A 27,093-nucleotide genomic window follows, 5' to 3' on the forward strand; every position below is an offset into this window, starting at 1 on the left:
ATTAGTTCTCTTACATCGATTAAATATCTCAATCTCCAGATACCAAAAGAAAAAGGCAAAAGCATCCCATTGCAAAAGGATGTGGGTTAGGAGTAATTCCCAAAGAATGTATTTTTGTATAGGTAGTATGTGGGGGACTCTTATCGATTGTGGTAGGATGTCACATTTCGCTTATTTTTTTTAACCCTGTGCTTCAAATGTCCAATTTGAAGAATGCTAGGTTTTTTTTACAATTGAATTATCCTTAGAGTTGAAAGAGAGACCCTGGGTGAAATCCTGTCACCACTGAAGTTGATTGGAGTTTTGCCGTGTGTATAGCCTGTGGTTCCAGCAGGTCCCAAAAAATTTGTGGCACTTGGGATCAAATCAGTGTGGGAGGCTGTGCTAATAAAAAAATAATTTGAAGATCATTCTTAAGGTGTTTCTCTCCCTGCCCTTTGGTTCTTCCATGGGTTTTTCTCTTGGAAGGAAATTCAGGCTATTATTGTTTGGATTGGAAAGAGAACTTTTCTTTCCACTGTGAGCTTAGATATTTTACACTATTTATGAGATGTATGGAACAGATTTATTTCTGTTGATTGCTATGGTCTTATTAAATGACAACTATAAATACATGGGAACAAGGATTTGTTTGTCATACTAATGATGTCCTTATTAATGTTAAAACAAAAAGAAAGACTATCTGAAGAAAATTGATGCTTGTGATTTTGCATTTCCACCAAAAAAATGTTCTGAAATATGATGCATTTACTGTAGATATAAACAAGATGAAGGTTGGCCCTTTTTAATAAATAATTTATAATCACTTCTGTCAGCTGATACCATGTCAAAACCTAATTGTTTTTATATGTTTCCTCTGATTGGATTTCTCCTGTATAGCTATGACACTGCAAAGTATTAGGTAGGAAAATATTGATGACTGAAATAAGACACACAGTTTTACCAAAATATGTTATGCCTGCCTGCAATAAACAAAAGGCAGCAAAAACTGGTAATTCGAAACGCTAATCTATTTAAAACAATGTTGTCTGCTGATAACATGGAAAGTGTTGGACATTAATTGCACAATACGACTACCCAAATCTCTGAATAGAAGCTCCTTGAATGCCATTAGTGAATCAGAATTAAAACAGGCTGGGTCTCCAGCAATGATGGATAACATCATTATTATTTTACATGGGTGGTTTTTTTGGCATATAAAGCCTTTTGATGTACTTCCGAGTGTCATTCAGTTTTTGGTTGGGACATTTAAAGTTTGACTTCTTATAAGGTCTGTTTTCACTGAAGAGTTGACACAGGCTCTTATTAAGGTATTGTCCTCAAACCCCATTCTGTCCACCCACATGCTCCCTGAGTTTGGTCATGCTTTCATCCCAGCATAGCTGGCTTGTCTAGGACTGTAAGCTAAAACCCAAGAGAGGCTTTCACTTGGGTTGGTAACCCATCCGCTTTGCAGTGAAAATGCAAGTTAAACCATCTGAGTGCTGATACCTTCCCACAGCTCCTGCTATGTGCCCAGAAAGACAGAGAAGTTCTTCCACAATTCAGTGACACACACGGGTGTGTCAGCACCAGTGAGGACACAGTAACCTGGGTATGGCTTTGCAGAATGACTACTCTGGCTGCTCAGACCTGGATGCCAATTGCCCAAGTTAACTTTGCAGCGAAGACATATCCATAGGGTCTTTTTCTGCCTCATTCTTGTAGTACTCAGTTTTTACTTTGGCCCTCTGGTTAACTGGCTGTGTGCACATTATAAAAATTTAAATGTAAGTGATATCCAGTTTGGAGCCCCTTTTTGCTGCCCAAATGGTGTAAAGCAGCCTTAATATAAATGAGAATTAAGTCCCTAGTGTCATATTTCTGCCTCAAGGAGAGTTTTTGATTATTACATGTGTTTTAGCCTGTGGTGTTAGCATAGCCAAAGGTAAGAACAAGAAGGAAATTTTGCGTAATGTGAGGTGAGATTTAGCCATGTGCCCCCCTCCCATTGAAACTTTGTTCTTCTCTCCCACTGAGGCCCTGAGTTGGCCAGAAGTATTTGTTAGAGAATGATACCCCTCCAGAATAGTGAGCCCCTAATCTAGGGAGTCAGTTTTTATTCTCCCTGCAGTGCCAATTAATCCCTGGGCTGGCCCTGCTTGATGGCAGGGTGCTCTGGTACTACTCTTTTCACTCTTCCTTCAGAGGCTCCACATCATTTCAAACTTCCCTCTGATGAGGTGAGTTAGACATTACTTCTCAGAAGCCAGCCAACAGCTATGTCTTTGCTGACTAGATGGGTCGCTGGAGAGTGGTATGAACTGCTTCTGTCCTCATAGGGTTGATTGCACTTTAATAGAGCCTTTACTCTAGTGGTCACTAAATGGTTTACAAACATTAATGAAGCTTCATAAGACCACTGTGAGGAAGGGAAACTTTAGTATTAGTGAGTAAACCATAGTAATGAAAGATGAAGTGACGTGCCCAAAGCCAACAGTGAGTCAATAGCAGAGTCAGGGATAGAACCCAGGGATCCTGCTTCAACTCTTAGTAAATCCTTAGAGCTCCTTGCTCTAACCACAGATGACTTTTCCTTAATGGTCCTTATCTCTACAGTGTTCCTAGCTACTGTCAGCTGACATCCATTCGGGCTATTGGGAGTCACACATCTAAATCCTTGCTACTGGAATTGCATTTGAAACATACTCCCTTTTCCCAAAGAGACAGGTAAAAGTTCAATGAGAATGCACAGGGATACCCAGAAGACTACAGCTGTAATGCTGAGCACTTCTATAGTGCTTTGAAATCTATGGAGTAATTATCACCATTACACAGAAGGGGAAACTGGGTACAGAAAGAGGCAGTGTCTTGCCCCAAAATAGATCAGTGGCAGAGCTGGAACGAGAACTCAGATCTGTTGATTCCCAGTCCAGTGCTCTTTCCACTGTCTCCAAGGTGGTAACTTATAGCTTTCTTTAAAAATATGTAGCTTGGGGTCATAATGATGAATTAACATGGTTTAGCACTTGTGGGCCTTAAGAAGTGTGTTCTGAGAGGATACTGAATGAAGAGAGTGAGGACTGGGTGCATCGGGTGTAAAGAAGACATTCTAGGCATAGGGGAGTGTGAAATAAGACAGGAAAACGAGAGTGTAAGAAGTAAATAAAAGAAGTGAGGTAGTCTAAATTAACCAGGCATACTTTAAATTGTTTTGGGAACGTTCAAAGCTCTAGATTTCCATGACCATGGGTTCATTTTCCCAGGGTTGAAGGGATTTCAGGTCGGGTGATTGCCACTGCATACTGAAGATGCTAAGAACTACTTTTGAAAACTTAGCCCTGTACTTGGTTGCAATTAATTCTAAGTCAGGGCATTTTAACTGGTTGATATTTTTGGCTTTTGTGCAGCTGCTTCCTTCTTTTATATTACTGAGAGTTCAACATGAAGCGATGCAGTTAAAAAAATAAAATATTAGGTCATTAGCGAAAAAATCTTGATTATCAGAAACAGAGGTGTGGTCCAGTGAGGAGTAGCTCTTTGCACTGACTGTTACTGGGAGTTGTTTACTTTAAATAGAAGGCGTTGTTCTTGTTAAGAATAACCTGAGCACATACTCTCCCTCTGTGACTGCACAAGTGCCCTTCCACTCAAACCCTGTGGGAAGGAGCTTCAGTTAGGCAGGGCATGTGCTCATCTACCCCCGCCCCCCCCAAAAATGCATTAAAACTATTTGTACTAATAGGGCAAACTCTTTCTGTGCACGTTTGTGAAACACACAGATGATAAAAAAGAAGAAGAAATAATTGTGTGATAGAGACAAAATAAATAAAATTGTGTTTTCTTGCCTTACTTTTATATACGTATAATTAATTACAGTAGTGTTTTTATAATCAAGGTCTGATTAGCAACTATATCCATTTGTTAACAGAATACAAAGCATCCTGTCTAGGTAGCAGACGGTGAAATATTTTTTTATTTTCCATAAGTGGAATTGTTCACGTTCCCAGTTACTCCTGTGAACTGTACTTGATGTGTGAAACCACTTATTCTACATCTTTTTAATTAGAATTTCAGTTATTGATAAAGGGTCAGATTCTCCTCTGAGTTCCAGCAGAACAATCCCATTGATTTCAGTGGGGTTGCATGGGTACAACTGAGAGGAGTATTTGGCAAAATACTTTGTAGCTACTTCATAGTGGTTAAATAAGTCTTCATGATCATTTGATATGTTTATAACTGAAACACGCGGGGCAGATTTTAAAAGGTCCATGAAACAGATGAACTGAGCAAAATGATCTGCTTACCTGGAAAAAAAAAAACCCCTCACATTTGCATGTGCAAATTGCATGTCCAACAGCCCAAGCTGTATATGCAGATGTTTTGAATAAACAAAGTGGGTTCAGATTCAGCTCTTACTTTACCAAGGTTTGGATGCAAGGGACTCAACCCCCAAAGTATGTTTTATTGTTGCTTAGGCTTCTAGTTTTTCTTTACTGACCACAACTAGGCAGAGTAGCATCATTTATCACTGTAAAGAGTCTGTTTTAAGTTTTCTGTTTCTGTTCCAAACATAAATCTCTGGAATAGTCTTACATGCATCATGCAGTTGTCTATTGAAATAGCCTGCAATGGTCTTTTTCAGCATGCAGGGTCTTTGAAGATCAAATAAAGGCCAGTCTTTAAGTTACTTAAGCGATGACATTATTGCAAAAGGGTCAGAATTGTTCTAGCAATCTTATATATGAGTGACTCCTGGGTTAACTGTGTTACAAGTTAGTGCTATGGCTTCCATTGCCAGCATTTATAACCTGAACTATCTATATTTATAGGCATTGTGACTTAAATGTCACATGCTGGCTTTGTACAGTGTACTCTATTTTTAGGATGGACAGTGACTGATGCCCATAGTTTTATCCAATACTGAAGTCTATTTGCATTGTATGTTTCTCTCGCTTGTAAGTAGCCCTTTTATATCCTATACGCTTTATTAAATCAGTCACCAGTGGAGCCTTATTGACTCCCAAATATAAGCTGTTGTTTCACATAGTATTTATTAATAAAATGGTCTGTAAATGGTTGGATCAGAGGGAGGCATGTCCCTGTTTCCTATGGAGACTTTAAGTTTAATAAGGCAAACCCCCTTCACTCATTTTCTCAGTATTAGATACACTGAATATATTGTAAGAGCTTCTTCATGTAGGTGACTGGCGTTGTTCATTGAATAGATGGAAAAAGCTACATTTTCTGTGTATGTTAGCTGGAGGAAGAGAACAGTGAGGCACAACAGTGAGCATTTTGTGATTATCAATTACACATTTATGGAATGGGCTCAGAGCCAGCTCTTCGTGAATGAGTCTGTGTGAACATTACGAATACTATGCGGTTGCAAGAATAATAGGTTAGATTCTTTTCAGTAACAGGTAGGAAATTGTTATTTGCGTGAATTTAGTAGAAAATCTCCTTTCTCTTTTAGTGCAGTTGATAAAACAATGCTGAAATATAGAAACACAGATAAATTTTCAGGGGCTTGGGTTACACGATACAGAATGTAGAGGATCATTTCGTGTAAACTAAGGCTCCTGATACTATCATGTTACCTTACTTTCCAGTTTGTCCTGGGTTTTTAGTAATTATTTCTCAATTATTATTGTATAAGATCCTCTTTTGTAAACAATAAGTGTTTACAGCAGCTGGCTTTATAAATATAAATATATATAAATAAATAAATATTTATTTATAAAAAGACATTATAGGTCTGATATCACAGAAGCACCCATAGGTTTTTAATTATGCCACTTTGTATTGCTGTAGACATTTCAAAGCTCCCCTTTGTGCTCTCTATTATAAACATCTTTTATTTCTTTTGAAGTCTGCATGATATACATACTAGCAATTAAAAACCCAGCTCAGGGTTGGAGACACAAGGTCTTCGTAATTAAAACTCAAACAAAAGCTACAAGCGAAAAACCCACTCTATGATTAAGGTCTGAAGTGTTATGATACATTAGAATCTATGTTAACTGCTAGGATTTAAAAAATCAATACACAGGAAAAGAGATCAGTTGGTTCCAATTAGTGAAATCAATGAAAACATTCCCTTCCTCCTCCCCAACAACCTCCCAAAAACACCTTAAGTTAGTAACTGGTCCTGATTAGAAATATACCACAGGCTGTAAAGTTTTCTGGTAATATATTTATTACAGTGACCCAATGAAATAACGTTAAACTTTATCTTGTACCAATCTAAATCTTAAGTATACTTTGATTTTACCACTTCTTTAGACGTAGTCATTTTGCATGGTGTGTCACAGTAACTGCCTTTCTGGGCCTAAACTGATGTTATATTATATCTTAACATTATGTACATGTTGTAATATTTCACATGTAAATCCAAAATTTACCACTTAGATAGTTTTTATTTTTGGTATGCTTGGTAAAGAATAAGGTAAATTGACTCCAAAATAAAGAGTATAGTGCACAATAGTTGCATTTACTGTGTCCTGTTTTATCTTTTTTTTTTATCGTTAAGGTACACTTGTATAATTAGTAAGGCCAAAGGAGTTGATTCTGATCTCTCTTAAATTGGTGGAAATCCATATATACTCATGCAATACCTTAATTTTTGTTGATACATGATAATTATGGCCCTGATCCTGCAATTAATTGTGCACATGTTTAGCTACACACTGTGGGTAGTTCCATTGACAGCAGTGGCACTGTTAAGTGTATCCATACTTCTTTGCAAGACTGGGGACATCATTTACACCAAAGAAAATTCACACATTTTTGCTACTCTTACCATTAGGACACGGAATCATGTTTCAATAGCACTTATCACAATCACACCAGCGTCTAATATTAAAATGTCAAGTCTATTAATATGTATATTTCTTAAGACTTTACAACTATAAATTACATTGTAATAAACCTTTCATGTAAATCAAGTTATACACATCTAGATTGACTAACCCATTTTATAAATAAGTCAGTGTATTTACACACATACAATGGTGCTGGAGTACACAGTCCAAAAATATGTTTTTACCTACGTAGGCCCCATTCATACAGTATGAAGTGTGCCTACTGTGGCCGTATGGAGCCCCATTCAAGTCAAGGCTATGTGTTAAGACTTCAGTGCCAACCAGTAATGAAAAAATCTTTTAAAAAGCTGTACAATTATTAGAAAAATAAAATATATTATCATCTCCTGGAACATAATGCATTTTTCAGTAATAGAAATAGTAACAAGAACACCTGTAGCATTAGAAAACTTCGTTTCAAGTGCCAGTAAGCAGGTTTGAAAGTAACTTTGAAAAAGTATAAGTAAGTTTTATTTCCTTCTCTTCCCCCCCCGCCGAGTGGTTTGCAATTTACTTTAGTCAGCAGTTTTCTGATTTTTTTTGTTTGATATTTTAATATTCCTAAAATTGATATTTATTCATTTTAATAACTGACGTCTCCAAATGAGCAACACTGTCATTTAAGTCAGAGAGAGTTTTGCTTCATTGAGGACTGTGGAACTTGGACCTTAAGGTCTACTTTTGCTGAAGTCAGTGGCAGAGCTGCTTTTGACTCAAGCCCCTGTCCTGCAAACCCTGGTGCACATACTTTACACACAGAAGAACTTCCACTAAAGTCAAGTCCAGAAGGGAGACCTCTGTGTGTGAGTGTTCTGCAAGGGGTCCTAGCATGCATCAACACTGCAGGTCAGTGGCCGAGCCAGCCAGGATACATTTATATGGCAAACGGAGCCCCACAGCTGTGATTCTCAGAGCCTGGGTCTACATCCTTGGACTTGCGGGGCTCATGCTATGGCGCTAAAAACAGCAGTGTAGATGTTGTGGTTCAGGCCGGAGCTTGGGCTCTGGAACATCTACACTGCTGTTTTTAGTACTGTAGTGTGAGCCCAAGTCTGTAGACCCGGGGTCTGTGACTTGCTGCTGCAGGTTTCTGTTTGCTATGTAGACGTACCCTGAGACTTGTCTCCTGACCCCCAATCTATTCATTTATCCACTGCCACCCCACAAAGTGAATTTTAAATATTTTGGAATCGGTTTATTGTATGGGTTTACAAAATGTTATGTAAATTGCTTTGTAAATCTATCCATCCAACATCCCATGTCTTTCAGGTAAATCATTATTCCCCCCCACCCCCTGCAGAGTACATACCAATGGGTTACATTTTCAAAAGCACCAATGTCACTTTGCCTAAGTCGCATTGATTCATACCTATATGTTACTTACACTTGTAAATTAACAGAATTGTACACACACATGTTACTGTACCAAAGGACTTGTCTAAATGAAATAACTAAGAAAGAACTGAAATGAGCTAGGTGCGTACATGTATTACTAGTGAACTCATAGTGTGTGTCAACCAGTATTGAGACAGAGATGTTTAACTGAAATCCAACAGAGTCACTCTGGATTTACACTAATGCAACAGGAATTCGAAACTGACACTTTAGCTCTCACACTGAAGTTTTATTTGTTGTTACCATTTTATCCGGTTTCTTTTTGTTAAGTTCCTTTTTTCTTTTAAAATGTTGTTAATTTCACCCATACATCCTGGTCTTTGTCTTGACAAATACTTAAATTAAAGGTTTTTATATAAGTCACTTGTGACCCTAATTGTAGTCAATGGAGTTCCTCCAGATTTGCACCAAGTAAGAATGGAATTTGGCCATGTGTTGAAAATGGTGATATAAATAGTGGAAACCTGTATTTATATCTTCTCCTTCATACTGAATAACTTTAAACAAATCTGTTTTATTAAGGGCCTGGTCCATGTCCGGTTGAAGTCAATAGGTGTCTGTCCATTAGTTTTGGTGAGAGTTGAATTAGATTCTAGAAACATTTGAAAAGAGATTTCACTTACTCTGTTTAGCAGGATGGTAGCAAGGGCCCACTGATGTTAGACAGGAGAAGTTTGTCTCAATTTCGTTTAGTACGTGTCACCAGCACTTTGCTTAATGTGCATTTGCATATTATAATACGTGTTTGAATTTGATCATAAAGGTACTCCGTTGTTATACAGCAAGAGTAAACTGAAATCTGCCCCTATGGCTTTTTAAAATGGGTTGCCCTCTAGTTCGCAGTAATGAGAGAGGCTAGCATGCTCGTATTTAGAATGAACCCTCATGCCTATTGAGATTTGTTTGAATAGGTTTCCATCACAACAGGTGCACAATTGTTTTATGAGTAAAATATTATCAGCCTTCTGAATTAGCCAGGGCAAAGTGCAAGTTGGCTTATTAAATAATCAAACCCAATACTTAAAAATGTACTTGATTTCCACAGGAATTTTAAGTTGCTAAGTCCCAGTCTATCATACAGATTTTTCAGTGGAAACTGTGATTGTTTGCAGCATGCAAGTAGCAGCTTGCAGCATAACCAGTTTGGTGTGTTTTACATAATTCATCATAAATTATACAAGACAAAACCGCTAAAAAAGCATATAATAATAGGTTTTACTTCTAGTCTAACATTTTTAATCTACCAATGAAGGTATACTGTACATTAAATCAGAAAAAAGTGGGCCTGTAGTGGAAAATAGTTTGAAAGTGTTCTGCATTCAATTAGAAGGCACATCAGTTTAGAAATATAAAACGCAGTGTTGTTTTTTTAAATAATTCAGTTTATGTGAGGGAGTGGGGGGAGAGGGAGAGAGAAAATCCTCTGAATCTGAAGTGCAGCTTACAGTGTGGAGCCCACATATGCCACCGGTTATTGAATAGTTTAGTAAACACGGTGACTCAGAGACCCAAGATGTAGATAAAATCTGAAACAGTAGGCTTACCAAGAACAAGCCTTCACCATGAATTGAAAGTGTAACAGTGCAGCTGTCAGACACCAATTACATGCAGGTAACTGTTTATTTTCATATCTGAATCTGTTTGTCAATCAAAGAATGCAATGAATCAGGAGATGGGATCTCAAATACAAAACCACAAAGTCAGAGACAGCATCTGGAAGAACTCCAAGCCACAAAAATTAGGGAAGGAGCACAGAGGGAACAAAAACTGTAAATGCTTGCATAGATTCTGCCTCCATATACATTGAATTTAAATAATTGTGTTGATGCATCAGTAATAATAATGGCTGATAAAAATTATAGTCCTTATTTTGGGCAGCAGTATGTTTTAGTAGAAGTGAAATTAAATGTAATTTATATTAATTAGGGATAATATGAACAGTATACAAGTGGTTGACATTTCTGACATTTTTAAAGCATACTACGTAGATGAAGATGCTTCTTTTACATTTGTTTTGACTTTGAAATACTGGAGATTGATAAGTGCCCCATATGTGCGCATAAAGATCACAGTTCTAACCTCGCAGGTTTGAAGGTTATTTATAGGCAAGTTTCACTATACTTTGAAATTCATTTACAGGGGTTTATAGTTTATTTAACTGTTTACAAGGAAACTTTAGTTTTCTCTGGGCCCTGGAATGCATTCTGACTAACGGTACTAAACCAACTTCCACTGTTAAAAATGCAGCTGCTGTACTCAAATTGCAGGATTTCAAAAGACAGTGCAATACACAGAAAGGTTTTTACACAGGTTTGTACAGCCAGAGTTTTACTAAGTGAGGAAAAGCCTACAGGGACTTTCAGGTTTTGATTGGTAACATACAGGGGCACAAACCGACGTTTATTAAGAAAGGTAAAGAAAATGAAATAGGCATAACTGTTCTGTGGTTTGCTTGAAACATAGAATTTCAGATCCATTAAGAATCAGAGTTCCTTTTAACTTCTAATGAAAGAGCTTCTCTTTATCTTTGGTGCCTAAACATGATGTCAGTTAGGCATTTGCCTAACACATAATTATGATTCCCCAACAGCCACAGGTTGACTGTGGATATCTCTGCATATCGTATCATAAATTAGGGTTCCCTCTACTTATTGTATTTGCAAATTTATTGTATCAGCCTTATTACCTACTATTTTTTGTCTTCGGTGATGAGTGGCTACCTACATTGTAACTGCAGTGTCTAATATAAAAAAAAAGTGGTCCTGATTTTTCAGCGGTGCTTAGCACTTGCAGCTCCCACACCTACTAAGGGTCACCCATCTGGAATGACAGCCACACAATTTCCCTTGCTGTCACTCTTCCTCACTGATTCTCGGTGAAATGTCACTCATAAGCAGGGCTGCTGACAGTGAGCAAGGTTTCCCCTTTGGCTTCTCTTCCCACTTACTATTCCTGGCTTTTGAGCAGGTGGCCAGTGCTTCCTCCTACTTCCTCTCCCTTTCCCAGTACTCCCTTTGCTGGCTACCTTGCTCCCAGTCCCACTGTGTCTGTCTAGGCAGCACAGTGAGGCAGGAATAGGTGATCTGCACTGCTGTGAGGCCCTGGACAGCAGCACATTTCACCTTCAGGACACAGTTGTAGTGTGAGAAACGGGACCAGAGTGACTACAAAGAAATTCAAGGACAGAAAGGACTGGGGGGAGAGACTGCTCTGTTTAGGAAAAAGGGCCAGTGGGAAAAGGTGAAAGAGAAAGGAGAAGGTGGCAGCAAAGAGAGAGACAGTGATAACAAAAAAAGAAACGAATGGGACAGAAATTGGAACTGAGAGAGGGAAGGAAACTTTGCAGGGGCAAATAGGGGAAAGATAGCCTTATGGCTAATACACAGGATATGGGGGAGGTGTATGCCAGGACTCCTGGGTTCAGTTCCCAGCTCTGCCACTGACTAGCCGAGTGACCTTAGGAAAATCACGTAATCTCCCTATACCTCATCTTTACCAATCTGTAAAATGGTGTTAATAATGTTTACCTACCTGTCAGATAGGTGAAATTACTTTGTCATGCTGAGATGGAAGTACCATAATTAACATAAGATTATCAAACAGTGGGAGACAGGTTGAATCAGAAAAGGTTTGGTCACTTAACGTGCTTTAATCTTTGAGCTACACAAGAATTGGTAGGGTGGTAAATAATAACAAGGACAGGCCAGTTCTACAGAGCAAGCTGCGCCATATGTTGACAAATTGGAAAGGCTTCATTCACAAAGACCTACAAGAACGATTCAAGATCTGGAAAACTTTCCTAACAGTGAGAGACAAAAGAAGTTCAATCTATTTCATTTATCTAAGAGAAGGTCTAAGCGGTGACTTGATCAAAATCTATAAATACCTACGTGGGAAGATCATTTCAGATAGCACAGGCCTCTTTCATTTAGCAAACAAAGGCATAACAAAATCTACTAGCTGGAAGCTGAAGCTAGACATATTTAAACAAGAGATAAAACACACAATTTTAACAGTGAGGTTAAGTAACCTCGGCACCAACATACCTAAATATGTGGTGTATTCTTTATTACTTAAAGTCTCTAAATCTTGACTGGATATCTTTCTAAAAGAGATGCTATAGGTCAACCAGAAGCTTTGGACTGGATGCAGGAATTTCTTGGTGAAATTTTCTGGCCTGTGTTATGCAAGGAGTCAAACTAGATGATCACAGTGGTCCTTTCTGGTCTTAAAATCTCTGAATAGGGCTGGCCAGGAAAAAAAGACTTCCAGGAAAACATTTCAAGGTTTTGGAAATATTTTCATCCAAAATCACGACAAAAATCCAAAATGTGAAGTTTTTAGTGGAACTGGGGGTCTGCAATGTCTCGTTTGGGAAACACCAAAATGTTCCCTCAGCAGGAGCGTTTTGGTGTTGCCAGAATGAAATATGCTCCCTAATTGCCCATGCTCCCCAGGAACCTGGAAATCCCGGGAACTCTGGAAGGCAGGTGGTTGAGCTGACCGGAGACTAGGCAAACTGCAGAATATTTAGATTTTGACAAATTGGCATTTTCTGACACCGTCCTTCCCCCCACCCCCAAAAAAGTTCTGTCAGAAAATTCCCAACCAGCTGTATCTACGAACCTACTTAAACTTGGTAGCTATTAACTTCCATTGACTCCAGCTGTAGTTGTGGTGCTCATTACTTCTGAAAATTAGGACCTTTATTTTTGGAATAATCCTCAGGTGTAGAGCCATATTCTGACACTTTCGAAGATAGAAATGCATAGGAAAGGCATTTTAAGATATGACTACATGCAAACAGGTACCAAATCCCGAGTTTAAATAACAGTGAGTAATCAGTGTTAAGGACTGGCTGTGGGTGAGGCTTGGTGAGGGTTTTCGGGTCTATGAGCATGAAATATGTTCATTGTTGAGCCGATAGCTAGCTTTATGTCTGGGTAACTTGCCTCATTTTTTTTTAATATATAGATATAAATTAGCAATATTGTTTGTTCTAACCTTCAGAGAACAAGCATTCATTTTCTTAAGCATAATTAGATTTATGTCAAAAGTCCAGGTACTCAGTGGATAATCAGAAATATTATTTGACAACGAATCATCCAATACTACATACAATACATTTGATGAACTACTTGTCAAATACGCTATAGAATATTTGCAGTATGGCAGTTTTGCCTATGCCATAAAATGTTGCCTAAAAGAGTGAAATGCATAAAGAACATATAGAAATTTCTATGGAAACTAATATTAACTTACCCTATGCTGAATGATTACATAAAAGCTATTAATATTAAGATTAGGGTAACAAAAATAAACATAGTTTTGCATTGTTAATAATAAGCACACCCCAACTCTTCTGGAAAAAGCCCAGAAAAGGGGTGGATCTGGTATCTGCTCTTAAGCTAACTAGCTCAAGTTCTGATGGACCAGTAAGAGGAAATGAATTCTTGAGCCAACCATCATCCATTGAGAATACCTGGATACAAGCACCCCAGATTGTTAAATGTAGGGGCTGTTACTCAATCTCTGCAATTTACCTCAACTGCCACTGTAAATAAAGTGTGTATGTTTTTTAAGCTAAGCTAATATTTCAGTTTTTAATGGAAAACTTTAAATGTTCCTGCTTTTTCTCTCTCATAAAATGAGAATGTGTGATGTTTAGCTCATGCTCTGGAATGGTGGATTTCTCTGGTGAGAAGACAAAAAAACCTGATTAAATCATATTATGAGACTTAGGAGGTTAGCTGGTGAAGAGTTAATAATGGTTTTATCACATTCTGAAAAAGTTTTTTATAATAGTCTTCTTTATTCTCACTGTTAGCTTAATCATATCTGAGACGTAAATGGTATGAAATAGACTGAACAATGGAAAAAGTAACTATTTTTAATAAATATGAATTATAAACACTACATTTCTATCAATTTTTTTGTTGGTCAAAATCTGTAGATTTTTTGCATGAGAAAGTAGGTTTAAATAATGCTGCTTATTTTGTATGTATATGTTTTTTTTTTTAAATTAAGTTGTTACCATTTTGTTTGTGAAAGGCGCCAGATAGATGTCTGTGGAGACTGGAGTCTTTTCTTTACCTATCCTGACCCCAGTCTTGCAGACTGCTCTGCTTGTGTGGATTCTTGAATCTCCATGGAACCCACTGACTTCAGTGGGGCACCAGCACAAAACATCGTGCAGGAACACGGCAGTAAATTATACAGCCCAGGCAGCAGCAGACTTCTCTACACTACCCCACAAGTATGCATTGAAACATTCATGGAAGAGCCTAGGAATGAGATGGTTATATACCTCTGAACACATTTCATTTTTGTTGTCTTGGGTGAGGCTGCCAAAAAAGGTTCCAATTAGTGCCAAACTGTTGAAATGGTTTAGCAAAGTGTTATGTAATTATTCCAGACCTTTCAGCAGCTCTTCAACGTCAGCTTCATTCAGCCATTTTTTTCTTCTTTGATAACGCAATATTGTGATTATATCATTTTAGAATCGTTTGGTGATTATGCTGTAAAAACAACTGAAAGGCAGAGTCTTGAACTTGATAGGAAACTTTGGAGATTTCTTTTATGCTGACATCATCACTTTCAGTGAGAATCTCACAAATTCTCCAAACAAATCTCAACTCTCAGGGCCACTACTTTATGCTGCAAGTGAAGAGTGAGAATGAAAATTAAAGGAAGAAATGAATGAACCAATATTAACAATAGTGCAAAAGAGTACGTTGAACAAGATACATGACTCGACAATGGCTTCAAGAATCCGTACAGGGAAGAATGTGTTCTTGTCTAATGGTATGAAAAGAAAAACCTTGAAAACAATGGAAGTTAGGTGTCTGGTTACTTTTGAAAACCCCACCAGATGCCTATCTGTATCTTTAAATGTCTAAATGCCTTTAAAAATCTAGGGCTTGGGCTTCAAAGTGCCTAAGTCACTTTTGAAAATGGGCCGTAGGTGCCTAAGTCACGTTGATACTTTTGACAGTTTTACTGAGAATTTCTAAGCTACACTTCCTGTGTTCAGCATGCTACATAACCCTTAGAGAGAAAGAAGATGGCTCTAAAGCACATTGTGGAAATACAAAATCCTTCTGCAACCCCAATCAACCACTTGGCTGATTGGTTGAAAAAGAAAGATTGATGTTTCAGCTTCCCAATTACACTCAGTGTAACTTTCAAGAAAATTGTGTCTCATGAAGATTTACTTCCAGCTACAATAAATACGTTGATCAAAACATAGCACATACTTTGTACAAAATGAGTTGGAGGGCATTTCATAGGGCATTTCATAGTTTTCTCCTCTTTCTGTCTGTCTGTCTGTCTTACCCTGTTTTGTTAGGTTCAGTGCTGTAAGAGGCAAAATAACAAGGAAACAATGTTCGCTGTGCAAATAAATCAAGGAAATGCAGCTTTAATCTAGGACTGGGTCTTGAGGCCTGAAGAAGAAATGGGATTTGGTGTCTCTGTTTCTCCTAAATGCATTCCAGCATCTTTATGGTGTTTAGAATTGGAGAAATATCACAATGGGATGCCTCATTTCCCGGCTTGGTTTGGTGTTTCCAGTTGTACTCTGAGGTGCAGAGTACTGTAGATGGTGGCCACTTAGGCCAAAAGCCTAGACTTTCTAATATTACATTACATTAACTCTTTTGAATGGTTCATATTTGTATTTCACTCAGTGTTTATATCTCATCTGTAGAGCATTTCTGTAAATGCAGATGTATCAAAACAACCTAATAAAGTTTTCTGGTTTAAGGTTTTGAGCAGTTTAATTCCAAGTGACTTCATAGTAAATGATTGTGTTAAATGTTTTGGTTTGTGATCAGTTTGGTGTAGGAATATATTGAATTTTAAAAATTCCCAATTCTATTTTTTAGTTGCTTCCTAGAAACATCTGGCTAAGTGTACTCATGCCTGTGGTTTGGAGTATAATTAGAGCAGAATACTGTTAGAACATGGGTGGAACTTTGGTCTGTAAATGTAGGCCATCTCTTTGTTGCTCTGACTAACGTGATTTGGGAGTTTGTATATGTAGTTAAGAAACTGGGTCAATAATTTTGCAGCGTTTCCTAGGAATTCTGGTTTGATTGGGGGTGCATTCACTTACGAGGGTTGAAAATTCCTCTGTTGTTTATAAAACTTGGGAAAACACACAAGCAATTTTTTAACTCATTCATACAACGAGATTCTGACAATTTCAGAAGGTTTTGTAATATTCCATTTTTTTGCAGTAATAAGTTGCTCTGCTGAGATGGTCTTACAGGACAGCATATTATGTTTAGGAGATTAGAAATGTCTTAAACTATAATTGTCAAGGTTCCTTCCCCACTCTGAACTCTAGGGTACCGATGTGGGGACCTGCATGAAAACCTCCTAAGCTTACTTTTACCAGCTTAGGTTAAAACTTCCCCAAGGTACAAACTATTTTACCCTTTGCCCTTGGACTTCCACTGCCACCACTAAACGTTTATCTGGGTTTATTGGGAAAACATTGTTTGGAAATGTCTTTCCCCCCAAAATCCTCCCAACCCTTGCACCCCACTTCCTGGGGAAGGTTTGGCAAAAATCCTCACCAATTTGCGTAGGTGACCACAGACCCAAACCCTTGGATCTTAGAACAATGAAAAAAGCATTCAGTTCTTTAAAAGAAACATTTTAATAGAAGAAACAGTAAAAAGAATCACCTCTGTAAAATCAGGATGGTAAATACCTTACAGGGTAATTAGATTCAAAACATAGAGAATCCCTCTAGGCAAAACCTTAAGTTACTAAAAGACACACAGACAGGAATATTCATTCTATTCAGCACAACCTAATTTCTCAGCCATTTAAAGAAATCATAATCTAATGCATATCTAGCTAGATTACTTACTAAGTTCTAAGACTCCATTCCTGTTCTGTCCCCGGCAAAAGCATCACACAGACAGACCCAGACCCTTTGTTTTTCTCCCTCCTCCCAGCTTTTGAAAGTATCTTGTCTCCTTATTGGTCATTTTGGTCAGGTGCCAGCGAGTTTATCCTAGCTTCTTAACCCTTTACAGGTGAACGGATTTTTCCTCTGGCCAGGAGGGATTTTAAAGGTGTTTACCCTTCCCTTTATATTTATGACAATAATATTGCAATTTTGAATAAGATTTAGAAGGATCTGGAGGTTTACAAGTCTAAAGCCTTCTTTGTTTGACCACCTAATGCTACTACTAATGTTCACTGCATGCTATCTATGAGCCTGATTTAAAGTCCAGTGAAGTCAATGAAAGTCCTTCTATTGACTTCACTGGGCTTTGGATAAAGTCCTGTATATTGTGTATTCTAAATGTGTAAAATGTTATTGTCTTCCTACACATATCAAAGGCTTTTGACTAAATTGTCTCCTCTAAAGTAAAGTAGGAAGTTTCCTCTCTATGGTTTTTTTGATAGACAGGGTATGCTAATGTCCTTGCTTTGCAATAAACTTCACTTCTTCATTCCGTATAACCAGAGGCAATAAAAATCTCTAGAGGCAAATACAAGTTTTTCATTGATATACTTGTTTGTATTTGTAAGACATGAAAGATGAACATGTAATTAAGAGCAAAATTAAAGTTTATATTTAAAGTATATAAATCTTGCAGTACTATCTAATATTCACTGTATTTATATTTAGACATTTCTGAGTGGTGCAGCTAATAAGTGCTAACTAGAAATACCAGAAGTACCTTGTTTAACAAGGAAATAAAAAGTAACTGTAAGACATTGGAAACCAGAAATAAATTTCATGGGAGCAACTGCTATCCTTTACCCTGTGTGTGCTGTGGATCTTAGATGCAGTAGAATTACTGCAGTTCTGTTGTGTTTTAGGGCACTGAGGAAGGTTCCTGGAGCATTCCTAGTCCTTGTGCGAAGGGATTGTTTTGGGATGTAGAGAGGCATGGTGAATCTAGCTGATCTATTACTATGTGAATCAACTGCCTGGCCTATCACAGAGCGGTAGTGCAATAGCTTCAGGGACTTTTGCATCCCAGTAGCAGCTATGGAATGGCTTCTTTGCTTGTACGGTGGGGAGGATTCTTTCTTTGTCACATGCCCAGATTTTGTCCTCTGGAAAACAGAATTAGAATCTGATTCTCAGAAATCTTGGTCTTGATGCATTTTTGCACCTGTATTGCATGCTCACCTACTGCAAGTGCATGCACAAAAGGTGTGTGGACTTCAGGCCTCAACTTTCTGACCATCATGTTCTTAATGGATCTACAAAAATTGAAATGGAAATTATTTTTCAAAATGTAGAACAAACAAAGAAAGAAGAGTCACATTATTTGCTGAGCAAACTTTATAACAAAATTAAACAATGGCATTTGAAAAAAAAGTTCCTTTTCTGCAGCTCACATTTTAAAACCAGTAAGCTTAACATATATGAAGGATCTAGTGTCTAAAAATATGGTATTGAGACTTCTTTTCCAGCAGTATTTGTAAAGTAGTTGAGATAATGGTATCTTTTTCTGTTATAAGGATATGAAATAATACCTAAACCTTTTTTTAGCTTCCTTTAGCTAACTGTTACCAATACCTTCTGTATAATGAACTAGACAACTAAAACATATGGCAAAAACATGTTATATTCCATAAGCTGGTTTTATTCAGGGCAAATAGCATCTAAGGAAATCATGAGTCATTATCAGTGACATTACTTACACAAGAAAAATGACTTGAAAATAATTCAGATGAGTTCCATTCTTCAAATAAGGCATTAAACTCACTTTTCTTCTACCTTTATCAGTCTATTTAGATATACAGTTCACCTTCCAAAGTTACCTTATTAAATAGCACAGTCCTGTGGTTCTGCATATGTATTTTAATTAGGGAGCTTTTCCTCCCAAACCAGCATTCATTGTCATTGTGCCCTAATAATGATACATACCAGATGCAAAAGAATGAAAAATTTTACAGATCGCTTGGGGATATTTCATGTTTACAGTCTAAAAATATAAGATTCATTTTAAAGAGAGTACTATGTTACCCAGACTATGTACAAGTCAAAGTTGAACATGGAAACAGAATATTTTTATCCAGCTGTACTGAACTATGAAAGAATAATCAAAGAAATGGAGCAATTTCAAAATCAATCCTGAAATCTTCATTTACATATTTTCCTCCAAAAAACTCCTAATCTTTGTATGTTGGTGATAAGATCTTAGTTAAACCAGACTGTCATCATTTCTGACTCTCATCATTGTAATTCCAAAGGGTGCACTACCTATCATTATGTAAAAACAAAAGAAATAAACCTACAGATTGAAGAAGCACATCTAAAAGTAGAAGTTACAACAAAGTAGGTTTCTGTCTTGTAGATTTTAGAATATAGAATCATAGAAATTAGAGGTGGATAAGAGCTCCTAAGACATACACTCCCTCCACACCAAGGCAAAGGCACAAGCACTCAGCTGGTGCAGGATTATTCTCTTATTTTCTAGGGCTTTTTCCCATCTGATTTTGAATATCTGGAGGGTTACTAACTAACCGCTCAGGAAAAAGAGATGGTGTCTTTTGTAGGTGGGTTCTGCTTAGTGAACATCAGTGGTCAGCGAAGTAAACAAAATGTTAGAAAGTATAAAGATAGGATAGAAAATATTATAATGCCATATATATATATGTGTGTGTGTGTGTGTATATATATATATATATATATGTATATACACATATAGAAAGCTCCCAGCTGGAAAAAGAATTCAGTTCTAGCTACCCTATCTTAAAAAATGTATCACAGAAGTAGAATGGGTCCAGAGAGAAAAATGATTAGAGGCAAGAAACTACTTCCATCAGAAGAGAGATTTTGAAAAGATTGGGGTAGCTGGTTCAGATAAGAGGTTGGGGGGTATAACGGAGTAACATAAAATAAAGGTTTTTATAGAGAACATAAAACAGGTGATCCTAATGAGCTTTCCCATAATACAGGAAAAAGGGGATATTTGGTGAAACTGAAAGGCTACATGTTTAAAACTGATTGAAGGAAATCCTTCTGTCCTACCCCTACTCCTCCCACCCCATGCATAATTGACCCATGGAACTCATTAACCTCAATAAATTCTTGTGGTAAGAGTTTAGTAGGTGCCCAAAAGGCTAAGACACTTACATGAATAATGAGAAGACCCACACTTAGCATTTATTTTTAAATAAGCTACATAGACCTTAATGCTTCAGGCCATAAGCCAATCGCTAACTGATGGGGTTAAGAAGAAACTTTCTATTTAGGCAAGTTATTAATAATCTGTTATTCCAAAATTATCCACAACAGGGCTTCTTGCATCTTTATCTGAAGCATCTGCTATGGACTGTTGTCAGAGGCCCTGATCCAAAGCCCACTGAAGTCAAGGGAAGGTTTCCTGTTGACTTTAGTGGGCATTGAATCAGGGCCAAAGATAGGATACTGGATGAAGTGGCCCACTGATCTGACCTACTGTGATATATCCTATATTGGGACAGTAGAGGTAATAGAAAGATGGGAGTGTGGGGATCAATTCTTCTCTCACAGTGATGTGTAAATGAGGAGTACTACCACTGAAGAGCTATACCAGAGTAAAAATGGTGTGAGAGGTGATTCAGGACCATGGAGTAAGTGGTTCTAATGGAATTAAAAAAAAAAAAAGAGTCAATAGAGTAAAAGAACAATTTGTTAGCTATGACAAGTATTATTAACATTATGGTTGTTACTGGGAAGTTTGACCAATGTTAGGATAAACATCTCCGCTCTTTCAGCCACTACTTTACTGATCTTGGTGTTTGAACATTTGAATAAAAGACAAGCTCCCGCCCCTTCGCCCCCCCGTACACGCAATACTTGAGGCCCAGTCTTCAAAAGGAAAAGTGCTGTATATATTGGATGTCCCACATTCCCAGATGAAACTCCCTTTCTCTTGCTGTGTGGCAGCTTACAGCATTCTGAAGCTGAAAGTTGAAGAATAAGGCTATTGATGTGGAACCAGTCATGAAAAGTAAAAGGTGTAGGTTTTAAAACCTTTTTATTACTTTGTTGTATCTCCTTGAAGAAACTGTAACATGGGCCTGCTATGGTTTGTGATTAAGGAATGAGTTAGGGTGGTTTCCAATAGTAAAGGGAAGTTTGATCATGTATATTTTTAGCTCAAGATTTCACCTTCAGTCATAAAACTAGTGTAGGGTACCTTAATGATCCTGGCAGCGGTACAGACACAGTGCTGTGTGTTGGGGCAGAATGGTCAACCTTATATATTTATTGTTACTTTACACTGTATAAAGTTCCAGAAGTTCTGCCATCTTTACTATTGCAACTTCTGGCATCCTGGTGCTGCCCCTGTCTAGTATCCAGCAGCCCTCCCATCTCAGAGAGGTATATTTGGCGACATTGTAGGGCAGTCTTTTTACCCTCAGGCCCTTAAATCTTTTGTACCTTCTGATGTAAATTACAAGTGATATTGGGACAGCTCCTCATCACTGCCCCAGTGGCACAAATGAGCCAGCAAGCCAGCTGCTCTCCGGTAGTTCCCAGCTGGCATACTGGTGTCTTGGGACCATAGCTGGCCCAGGTTAGTTTACCATGAAACTGCTCTAAACTATGATAGGGACAGGGACAACATAGAATTGGCCCCAGGAGCTGCTAGCCACAAATTGCTCTTGTGTCTTTTCCCTTTACCAGTGCCTGTCACTTATTGGATACAGCTGAAGATTGAGTCCAGTAAGTCTATTTTTATCTTGCAGTTGCTCGAATAGTCAATGTAATTGACTCTTGTTTATGCCACAGTGTACCATGGAGTATCATTTGTTTGTTCCCACAGTTTCATTTTAACTCTCTGAAGGTGACAGTTATACCGGTGTGATAGATTTCCTGTTCATTAATTCTTTAACATTTCCAGTTACACTACCTTTAGTAGCTTGGTTTTTTGAATCAACATAGTCCATTGATAGAGCCTTTCCTTACCAGCCTTTTCTTTACATATTGTTTACTCCTGTCTGTATGTTTGTTTGTGTGTGCATGCTTCCAAACATACAGTGAACTAGAAATAGCGCATTTGGCAAAAAAATGAATTCTGCTCTCCAGTTACACCTGTGCAAATGTATTGACTTTAATGAGGTTGAAGAGATGTAACAAAGGGAAGAATTTTCTCCACACAGTATATCAGTTTTCAGCTGTGAACATCACAATCAAGTGTATTTAATACCTAATCTATCTTGACCTGTTACTGTACATTTAATATAAATATAAATATTATAAAGTATATGTAATGAATAAATTATCTATATAGTTACCATATTACTTTTCCAAATATTTATATGCTTAAAGGTGGAAGAGAGCAAGGTACTTGACCAGCCACTATTGCTGGATAATCCCAATTAACTGAGAATGAAAAAAACCCCCATACTTTCATCATCTAATTGTTAGTTGTCTTTCCAGGACCTTAAAATGATCTACTTTATGGAATTTCTTTTTACTTGTGTTATTGATTATCACATGGACTGCAATAAATGGAAATCCTCCATCGTTCTTCAAATCATCCAGTGCCCTGCTTCTCATAGCTCTTATCCTGGAATCAAAGTGGTGTGTATTTGAGATCCATAAAAAGGATTAGTTTGTATAATGCTATTGATTTCACAAACAGCAGGTAAACGTCATTCGGATGATGAATATTTGTAATTTGATGTCCTGCTGGAGAGCATTAGTGGGTGAAATTTTAGTAAAAACAGACACTGGAATTCTTCCTCTCCATCTATTTTAGGGAATTTTCTGTCCCGCATTACCCCATTATCTGAGTGCTTCACAGTCATTAGTGTATTTATCCTCACAACAACCCTATGAGGTAAGGAAGTATTGTTATCCCCTTTTTATAGATAGGAACTGAAGACCAGAGAATCTAAGTGACTTGCCCAAGGTCACACAGGAAGTCTGACAGAGCAGTGAATTGTACGTGGGTCTCTCACATCTCAAGTTAGCACCCTAATAACTAAACTTCCTTCCGCTTATCTTGCTTGCTTATTTTAAGCTTCTTGGAATTAAATCTTATATATTTAATACAGGCAACAGTTGTTTTTCTAATTCTTGTCTGTATTCTTAATAATTATTATTTCAAATGCAACACCATCCTGTTCATTTTATCTGGATTACCAATGCGGTGTCCTAGGCTACATTCTTCAGAGCTACCGGTCAAAATTCCTTGCTTCTCTTTCCCTTTCCACCTCTTATTTTCAGTGTTTGTCTTTAAATCACTATTCACACTACTCTCTGCCTGTGGCCTTTCCTTTTCTCATCATCCTCTAACTTAGGAAGAACAGGTTTACTGAGGTTTAGTTGGAAAGTCTGATGCGTATTTCTGTTTCCTTTCATTGTTGACACATTTTTTTCACACAGATTCCAAACTGAGCCCATTGAACAGATACAAACCATTTCTGAAATCATTTACCTCGTCAAACTAGCCATTCACAACTCTAAATCTCTACCTTTGTAAAACTTTCGGAATAATTAATTCAGCAACTCGTTTTCCTACTGGTTGCATGTACATGGATTAATACATTTTCTGGAACTTCTGAGGGCCACTATGGGAAAAAAGGGGTAGTTTTCTTTTAAATAGCATAGAACATATGAAGTAGGTTTGTATAATTGCCAGAAACTGCCCAAGTATATTAATGGAACCGAAGTGCTCTAAGGATTGTCTAAAATAGTGTTCAAGCGTTTGTATGTGTGTGTGTGTGTGAACTTTTTAAGATGCCATTTGGATAAAAATACAAATATTCAGCCTTTTCCCTTGTGGCTACTATCTGGAGAGGCTATGGACATATCATATTCCCCCTAAGGCCAGGAACAATTACACTCCTGAAATTGATTTTCTCAATTGTGTCTTTGCCACAGACCTAAGTATGGGGCAGTGCTTAGTTTTGCTACCCAAGGAGCAGATCAGGGACCAGTCTGTGACTCAGAGAGTCACCTGGGGGAAAGTAATGTGAGCTGGCCCTATACTTTGTACAGGTTACGTCCTCTGATGGATTTGGAGCTGTTCTGTAACAAGAGATTACTATTGTCTGTTGACCTGGTTGTTGGGATGGTCACGGTTTGAATTTATTGGTTTAGTTTAAAAAGGGGGCTGCTGGGAAATACAAGCAGGAAGGAAAAAGAGTGGCACCAGATAAGCCACTTTTCAGCAAAAACTTGATAGTTAAGAGACAATGTCAGGACAGGAAAAGGCCTGCAAACACAGGAGATTGAAAGAATGCAGCAGGTTTACAAATGACCACTTTCTCAAGGGGAGGGGTAGTCATTTGGGGGAGCCAGGCTGAGACACAGACACTTGTTGGGAGCGTCTGAAAAAGTTAGGCCTTCCGAGGTCACTATCTAGGTTAGGCAAGAGAAACATTTGTGAAGACTCTCTTTAAATCATTCCCACCCCCCCCCCCAAAATGCTTCACCATACACAGTACTTGGTTTAAGAAGGATGTTTTGTCACCGTACCCCACTAGTCACAGACTCACGAATGCAAAAGCCCCAGGTTCCTAATCTCAGTACGATCTGCTAGGTAAGCATGGTTGACCTACAGGGTACTGTAGACCATGGCCTGGTAAGAATGGAAGAATTATGGAATACTGTTCCAGGATAGCTAAAAGCACAAGGCCTGACACCTGAAGGGGTACTCTTAGAGATACCAGACAAGGGACAAAAGTGCAGCTAGCCCTGTAATTGTGATGCTTTCCCTGTCCACTCCCCACCTACATACACGTGTGTGGTTGGGAGGGTGGGTCATAATGACCCTGTGGAGGCTTCTTGTCCTCCCATACTGCTCCCTGTAATATAGATAGCCAGCCTAGAACAGTATGGGGGTGAAAACACATTTTAAGCAGATCATAATGTAACTCTTAAAATGATTTTCAGACCGCAGGTTACTACCGAGTTATGCATTGTGTTAATACACTCTCTTTCTCCAAACCACACTGCTTTTGGTTCACCAACATCTGAAATGTGCTAGGCATGTGGTGTTAAGCACATTTGGAGTACGGCAGAATCCTGCAGATCATCAGTTAAGCATTTTGGACCACATCATGAGTAGAGCTTTCTTAAGCCACTTTTTGGAGATAATCTATGTTAATCTGACAGAATTTGCACTAAATTATGATTTCATAAATTACTTCACACATCTTCCAGCCTTGTTTATACACACAGGATTTTATTTTATTTTATTGTTGGGTTACATTAGGAATTGCTTTCATGTGAGGGTTGGGGGAATCTCACACCTTCACTAAAGAAGCTAGCCTGTGTGGTTTGCATGCTGGACATGTTTGCTCTGTTGCCTTCTGCATATGGATGCTATAAAGCACAACAGCAGCATTTATAAAACTTTTTATTGACTGAGGACTGGACAGTAGCATATGGGAGCACAAACAATCGCTAACTGATCATGAAATAAAGAAATTCCAGTATTCTGGTGTTTGTATAAAAAAGAGTCTTTTAGAACTTAGTCATATTAGTTAGGCTGTTGTAACCAAAGACCGATAAGATAATAGAGGTCTTTGTGGTTGTTTTGTACTGAAATCTTTTATCTTTATGATGCACTTGGGGCCCTTTAGAGCGGAAAGCTTTTTAAACTGCTGTTGGAGTTAGAACTCAAATTAGATGCTCGTGCTGGGAAGGGGGCTCCTTCGTCAGGCAGCCACCACAAACTGACTTTTATCTCAGAAGCCTTTCCATTCAATTGTTACTTTCTTCTGTTTTCCCTGTTTATTTTTGTTGACTTCTGCTGCCCTATTTTGTGGCATTTAAAAGGTGACCCAATCAAAAAAGTGTAAATGCTAAATGCTGGACAGAGAGCCTGTGAAGTAGAGACATCACAGCCTATCTGATGTGTGCTGCAGACTGTGGTGTTAGACAGAATGAATGGTTTAACCAGGTTATTTCCAGCAGCTCAGATTGAATATACTTTCCTTTATGTCTGGCACTGTGTTTTTGTTTTTTTCCTCCTCAAACAATGTCCATTAAAAATATTAGAACTTCCAGGGGAATTGGTTCATAAAGACATCCTTTTTTCAAAGGCGGAAATTGCTTAATTTGATTCAAAATCATTTTTGATTGTTGGTTGAATTGCTTCAGTTGATGATACTTTGGAACTGCAGTTAAGTGTTTTTAAGCCTTTCTGTAGCTGCTGGCAAAGTCCACTCTTCTCCTTTCTTGTCTTGCCTTCTGTTGATCTTATTAAAAATACACTGTCTGGTTATTTAAAACACTAAACAGAGGGGGCATAAGCAATTGTAACTTAGCTTTCATGTTTTATTTAGATGTATCAGACAAAAGTTTAAGATGCAGAGAGTGAAAGAGAATGGTATTTATAAGGCTCTATGTTAATCATGGAATTCAAGAGAAATGATAATACTTTGCAGCTGCCTAGAGACTTTGATCCAAACATCTCAAAGCACTTTGTAGATTGAACAAAACTACTTTGTTGTGCTAATTTACCCGTTTTACAGGTTGGGGAAACTGAGGCAGCCTTGTTGAAGAACTCTCAGTGATTTAGTGTCAGGGTGAGAATTAGAAGCTTTGATTCCAGCCTGCTAGTCTCCTGCTGTTAGGGCCTGATCCAAAGCCTATTGATGTCAATGGAAAAAGTCCCTCTTCAGTGGACTTTGTATTTTAATTACTAGGCCTGTTTGTTACTCTGTGTTTCTTACTGTCTTTTGTTGGGTTGGTACAGCATATAGTTTTTAAAGGGGCTGTCCTTTTTCTGTTGCTGAGTACAAAAGAACAGAGTTTGAAATTACATTCAGTAGCTCTGAAAATCTTTTGTTTCTTGTTCCTGTTTATTTTCTCTGTTCCCCACAGCTATCACTATGCCATCATGTCTCTAGAATCTAGAATGGAATG

At 37.9% G+C, this 27,093-nt stretch overlaps 1 protein-coding gene across 34 annotated transcripts in view; it reads left to right on the top strand.

The window, feature by feature from the left end:
- SOX6 (SRY-box transcription factor 6) overlaps positions 1-27,093 on the top strand; it is a 451,795-nt gene that overhangs the window by 247,075 nt on the left and 177,627 nt on the right. The gene's annotated exons all lie outside the window — the stretch shown is intronic.

The sequence above is a fragment of the Chelonia mydas genome, chromosome 6 (assembly GCF_015237465.2).
Source record: "Chelonia mydas isolate rCheMyd1 chromosome 6, rCheMyd1.pri.v2, whole genome shotgun sequence".
NCBI classification, from domain to species: Eukaryota; Metazoa; Chordata; order Testudines; family Cheloniidae; genus Chelonia; species Chelonia mydas.